At 32.4% G+C, this 7,390-nt stretch overlaps 1 non-coding gene across 1 annotated transcript; it reads left to right on the plus strand.

Moving 5' to 3' along the window:
* Nucleotides 1-312: 312 nt before the first annotated feature.
* LOC121225871 (small nucleolar RNA R71) lies at nucleotides 313-419 on the plus strand. Its single transcript, XR_005923774.1, has one exon. It is a non-coding gene; the product is annotated as a small nucleolar RNA R71 (small nucleolar RNA).
* The last annotated feature ends 6,971 nt before the right edge of the window (nucleotides 420-7,390 follow it).

Consider the following 7,390-nt stretch of genomic DNA (forward strand, 5'->3'; position numbering starts at 1 on the left):
AAACGGACTTGGTGGCTGAGCTGTAGAATTATTAGTACTATTAACGATAAACTGTATTAACATAGAGGAAATAGACGATACCTAAACTGATAAGGAAGTGGGGAGTCAACTTCATGAACTCTGGCTACGCATCTTCTTGAAGCTGTTTGATTTGTTTGCCAGTGATAGTTATTACTCACGATCCTCTCGATGATCTCATAAGCCTCATTATAAGACTTAGACAAAATTGCACCATTCGCGAAAACATCTACCATCAATCTTGTATGTGTGTTGAGACCATCATAGAATGACTCCAACTGGATACAATGAGGAATCCCATTATGAGGACACTTATGAAGTAACTCCTTGCATCGCTCCCAAGCCTCATACAAAGACTCGTCATCCAATTGTTGGAAAGTTGTGATCTCGTTCCTTAACTTTGCGTTTTTGCTAGGTGGGAAATACTTAACCAAAAAGCTCTCTGCTAATTCTTGCCATGTAGATATGGAACTTGGTGGCAATGAATTGAGCCATGCTCGTGCTCGATCTTGTAACAAGTACGAAAACAACTTTAACCTCAGTGTGCATTTAGTCACACTGGTTATCTTGAATGAATCACTCACCTCCATAAACAATCGAATGTGGAGATGTGGATCTTCTGTGGGCATACCACCAAATTGGCCCACCATTTGTAGCATTTGAAACATCACTAGTTTCAATTGAAACTAGATTGCCTCAATATCTGCCCGTTTAATTCCTCGGTTTAACTCAATAAAAAGTGGCACAACATATTGTTTGATGCATCGATCCCTATCATTGGCAATGAGGATAGGATTTCATACATGATCAGCTTCATTACCTTGGAATTTATTCTGATTTCTAAGGTCCATCTCGACTTGTCTGTGAGCTGTTCATTCACGTCTTCTTTGCCTAAAAGTTTGCTCAATTTTAGGGTCTACAAGAGTAAATCGATAATTCAATCTATGCGCATAAACACCTGAAAAGAAAATCACAATAAATTAAAACGAATAAGTTAGTAATGTTAGAAATAAATCAAATTGAAAATAAATAATTTCACGAAAAAAATGACTATGGCAAAAATTGACAATCCCCGGCAACAGCGCCAAAAACTTGTAATGCTTAGGTTTGTGCTAGTGTACACAGTCGTTATCAAGTAATAAGTAAGTATCAAGCTATCATCTCCACAAGGATTGTATTTGTGCTAAGTCACTTAATTTGTAAAATTATATTAACAATTTGGTAAATAAAAACACAATATAGTTGAAAAATAGTGATTAAAATATATTAAACTAAATGCAATGATCCCTAATGCCAATTATCCTAAGTATGCAAACTATATGATTGAAATAGATTTTAGTAAAATTAAACATACTTTGAAACAATTATAAAATAAATAAACTAGGAAAATTACTTTAATAAAACTCAATTTATTATCAACATGCTCAATAACATTCAGAAAAACATTCCATGGCAACTCGATCTTTCATGAGTTTGGAAACCATATTAGGTCCTTTAGGAATCCTTTACTTAGTAAATACGTATTTTATTGATCCTTATTTACTAAGGGTTTCTTAGCATTCGTCTGAGGTAATAGGGACGTGTTAGGTTTGAAAAAATTTAATCACACAAATGTAAAAACTATACAGATAATAGAGCTTGGTTAGAGTTGTTATGCAACCTACAATTCAATCGTGTTAGAATCTAAATTGAGCATGCACATTTCAATTATGCATCCATTAGCCGTCATCTGGTTAGGATCGCTCAGCTAATTTAGGTGCATTTTAATCACGTATGAACAAAATATAGACTTGATTTTAATTGAAAACATGATCTATTGAGGCACAAACATTATAAGTATGAATCAAATAAATATTATTTAATCAAAGCAATCATCCTAGCTTAAATAAAATTAAGCTAACATTGTTGTAAACAAGAACAAAGAACACATAGAAAACATCTTTATATTAAGTTAAAGAAAAGAAAGATTAAACCCAATTTAGAGTGGCTATCACCCAAGAATCTGACTGATGAGACTCCTTCGTTCCTTTGTTTTGCTCCTTTACTGATGGTTTTCTAAGGTGGCCAAGCAAGGGTTCTTTAAGAGGCTTAATTGCTAAAATCTCTATGATGAGATGATGCTAGGCGTGGGAATGGAAAAGGCTAAGAGAGAAAGAGAGAATGATGCTTGATGGATGCTTGAGGGATGATGAATGAAGGAATGAGAGGGTCTTATTTATAGGTGAGGAGAGAGAGATAGTTTGCTAAAAATAGGAGTTTCCATCTTTCGAAGCATCTTCCATGGGTGGCCGGCCATAATTTTAGTAAGTTGAGCTGATTTTTCCTTGACTCTTGGTCAATTTGAGTGCCAAAACAACTCAGGATTGAGACTCGGTCAAGTGCAAATCTTCAGGTAAATCTCTAATTTTTTCAACTCTTCACGGACCTTGTGCAATTAAACCAAAAAGTGGTTTATGGATAGCCATGTGCAGATGAATTTTGGGTTGACGTGGGCTCCAATTTGGACTATTTTGTAATCCATCAAAGCTATTAAACCGGTCCAAAATAAATCAACAAGTTGGAGGACAAAAGAATTAAATTTATCTAATTTAATTAATTAATTAAAAACCAAATTATTAATGAAATATTTTAAAATGAATTATTAAATATAATTTTATATTTTATTATTTAATCTAATCATGCATGGCCCACTTTATGTCTTAAAAACTATACTATATTCAAATTAATATAAAATAAGTCATTTATTGCATGAAAACTATATAATAAAGCATAAAATCACATTTTAATAATTTCTATATCCTAATTTCATATTTTCACATATTTCATTAATTTATTAAACAATTACTTAGTTTTAACAACAGATTTAAGTAAAAAGGTGATAAATTACATAGGAAAAATCCTATATATTTGTCGTTTACACGAGGCGAACTATATTTCAGCCTAAGACGGTCCAAAATTGTATGTATTAATTCATAATATAATTAATTTTAATTTATATCCAATATAATTTGGGTTAATAAATCATTATTAATTAATTATGAAAAAGTGGTTTAGTTGAACTGAACCGAGTGAACCGAACCGACCAAGAAATGGACAGCCCAAAAACTATCCCAAGAGCTTACCCAAATCAGCTTTTTAGCTGATTATTTAATCTTGCAAAGAGGCCCTTGAAGACTTGTTCAAGTTGCATTCAAACCCCTCCACAATTGGTGGCTTTATAGATTTGCCCCAAGCCAAAATTAGCAAAGTTGAAACTATCAACCTTGACACATGTGTGGCCGGCCAAGGGAGGGCTCTTTGGCTGATAATTTTAGCTATTTTTACTAGCCCTCCTCAGCCATAAAAACCCCTTCAGCTAGTCATTTTAAAAACACACCTCAAGCATTCACATATTTTCTCTCTTCTCTCCACTTTCTCTATTCTTTTCCATTCCAAACTTCCCTTGCTCTTTTGTCGATTTCTCCTCTTGGGAAAGGGGCATTCATCAGCTATTTGGAGCAGCAATTAAGTGTTCATAGTAGCCTTGGTCAATGAGGACAACAGAGAAGGAAGAATGGAACAACTAGTCAAGCCATGGGAAAACATCGAATTTGATTCTTTTTCGCTATCTCTTTAATTTTTGTTGTTGTTATGATGAACAAATCTATGAATATTTATGTTGTTCGAATGGTTAATTTAATCAATTTAGCTTGAATTTAATTCGTGTTAGGTTGACTGTATTTCGTTGTTAAAATTATTAAAATTGTGTTTATGTTGTTATAGGTCTCGGTAAGATGCTTGATTAAGTAAAATCATGACTAAGTTATTCTTGCATTACAATTTTTAGGTAACTAACGAATTAATTATTTAAATGGATTGAAATTGTAATTAATGGACACAGTACTTAATCAGTACATGTTTAATCATCTAAGGTAGCTGAGGGTTAGATTAGCAACTGTATCTAACGATACATTTGCCTTACATAACTTGCAAGATTATTGTGATTAAACTGTTTCAAGGTAAGGATACTTTGTTACCTCGCATAGTCTCTTATGTGCTTATTAAATTGAACTAATTGTTTGAATTAAAATAGGGATATGTACAAGAGATTATTTCGATTTAATAAGTATGTATGTGCAATAACATATTTTCCTATTAAGATTTGTTCAATCAGTTGAATTGACATAGGGATATAGTCAAGAGATAAATGGATTTTGGTAGGTGAGTATGTTCATAAGTTAGCAAATTACCGAGTTGCCGTGAACTTATTCGTAATAATATAAACATGAGTTTAATAATTCTAAGTTAAGAAATGTAATTAATCTAACACAATTATGTCATCTTGATTAAAATCGTATTTTGAAATCGTACATTTGAGTTTTATTTATTTAGTTTACTTAGTTTAAAATCTTAGTTTTTACTAACCCTCTTCAAACAAAATATTTTTCTTCACCAAAATGTTTTAAATAGCATTCATAAATAATTCTTTTCACAGTCCCTGTAGGTACGATAACTCGACATTTACTTGTCACTTTATTACTTGTTGCGATTGTGTACACTTGCACATTTCTGTCGTTTCAATTATTCTAGTGTTACAATTGTAAGGAAACTAATTAATTATTTAAATGGATTGAAATTGTAATTAATTGACACGATACTTAATCAGTGCATGTTTAATCATCTAAGGTAGTTGAGGGTTAAATTAGCAACGGTATCTAACGATACATTAGCCTTGCATAACTTGCAAGATTATTGTGATTAAACTATTTCAAGGTAGGAATACATTGTTATCTCACGTAATCTTTTATGTGCTTATGAGATTGAATTAATTGTTTGAATTGGCATAGAGATATGTACAAGAGATTATTTTAATTTCATAGGTATGTATGTGCATTAACATATTTTCTTATTAAAATTTATTTAATCAGTTAAATTGACATAGAGATATAGTTAAGAGATACATAGATTTTGGTAGGTAAGTATGTTCATAAGTTAAGAGATACATAGATTTTGGTAGATATAGTTGAGTTGTAGTGAATTTATTCATAACAACATAAACTTGAGTTTAATAATTCTATGTTAAGAAATGTAATTAATCTAGCACAATTATGTCATCTTGATTAAAATCATCTCTTGAAATTGTTCATTGAAACTATTATTTTATTTTTATTTATTTTACTTAGTTAAAATCCTAGTTTTAGTTAAAATCCTAGTTTTTAATCACCTCCTCAAATCAAAATATTTTTCTTCACTAAAGTGCTTTTAAAATTGCATTCATAAATAATTCTTTTCATAGTCCCTATGGGTACAATAACTCGACATTTACTTGTCACTTTATTACTTGTTGCGGTTGTGTACACTTGCACATTTCCGTCGCTCCAGTGCCTCACAAGGCTGAGAGACACGGCTGTGTCTCAGGCCATGTAATCTTCGAATTAGGGACACACAGTTGTGTCCCAGCCCATGTCCTCACTTGTGTAACTCTCTAAGTAGGGTCACACGGCCGTGTCATACGCCCATGTGTCTGGCTGTGTAACTCTCGAAATTGCCCCACACGCCCGTGTGCTTGGTCGTGTGCTAGGCTGTGTAACTAACTTACTTGCATGCAAAGGAACTATAGGAGACACATGGTCGTGTCATCAAGTTATGTGTTAGACATGGTTGAGTCACACGCTCATGTCTCAGGCTGTGTGGACATAAATTTGCCCAAAATCAAGCCATTTACAACACCAATTCATACATACACGTATAGGCCTTTTGTGCACATAATCAAGAAATCAAAACATTATCAAAACATACAATTAATGACCAATTCAAGAGTCCTAAATCAACCAACCAATATACCATTCAAGACACCTCAAATACATTCATCCAAAACTTAACTAAACGTGCAAATGTTACCACATTTCAATCATCCACATCTAGCTCAATACTTTCCTAGAACATACCATATTTGGACTATATTCAAACCAATTCAACACATACCATTTTCGCCATTCAAACATGCAACATAACATAGCCATATTGACACATACTAGCAATGCATCAAATGTACCAATCCAAAATAACTTATACAAACCAAATTATCAACTAAACATTCAATTAAACATCATTACAAGTCAACCTATACATGTTAATAAGGTCATTTCTTTCATAATAACCTAGTTTAAATATGAACTAAACATATCACAAGTAACCATTTTCATACTATCACCAACATGCCAAAAGAACCATATCAATAAGCACTTTAAAGTAACCAAAATCACATAATTTGGTAAGGCATCAAGGTGTACCAAACCAACATAACTTTCCAATGCTTATACATGCCAAAACACAATTATCACATGCATCATAATACCATTACAAATCACCCTATACATGTCATTATAAATCTTAACCAAATTACTCAAACACTACTTAATTGCCTACTGGATAGTGTAAGAGATCTCCGACGAGCTTCCAACCGATTGAGCTTCTGATAATTTGTAAAGTAAAGGAAAATAGCTACGTAAGCAATGAATGCTTAGTAAGCTTGTATAAACTTAAATTATACTTACCACTTCATTAATAGAATTCATAGATTATACACAAATCATTACCAAATCCATAAGTGTAGTATAGTTCTATAGGTACATCATCAAACTCACAAGTTAGTAAGGTCACTTATCCATAATAGAAATGGATTTATCCATAGAATAAGTAAATTTCTCACATACAAACATATCATTTAATTTATCAGTAAATTTCTCACATACAAACATATCATTTACTTTATCAATCTCTTTTTACATATAATATCATGTTACATATGATATCATCCATAATATATGAAATTTACCATATATGAACATAACCTTTAATTCATCAACATTACCATATCATCAACCTTTTCATAAAATTATGAACCATTTCATTTACTTACTTACCATTCCATTCAAAATGTTTAGCATAAGCCTAAACAACATCATCAGTTCACAAGTTATTGCACTTGTACATGATTCAAATGCATTCATCCACAAAAGAAGTAGATATATACACATATTCACATCATTTAGATCATAAATCCTTTTCACAAGTTAATGATTAATTCCATTTGGATACTTGCCATTTCGTTTCCTTTTAATACCCGTTGAACCATCTAGAATTTCATCGGATACTCGGGAAAGCCCACACGAAGTGTGTTTAACCGTAACATTTCCTTTACATCAGTACTCATATGAGTTGTGAAATGGGCCTGCTTATAGGATTTGTGGGTCGGAAAGTAAACTACACGATGCTACTCACACGAGCTGTGGAGTATCCGCAACAAATGTAGGATCTCAGCCATTGATAGGACATTCAAGACCAGCACCCGAAACATGAAATCCCTATGACATGTCATTTGTATCCTACA

Source organism: Gossypium hirsutum, chromosome D13 (genome assembly GCF_007990345.1).
Source record: "Gossypium hirsutum isolate 1008001.06 chromosome D13, Gossypium_hirsutum_v2.1, whole genome shotgun sequence".
Classification (NCBI taxonomy): domain Eukaryota; kingdom Viridiplantae; phylum Streptophyta; class Magnoliopsida; order Malvales; family Malvaceae; genus Gossypium; species Gossypium hirsutum.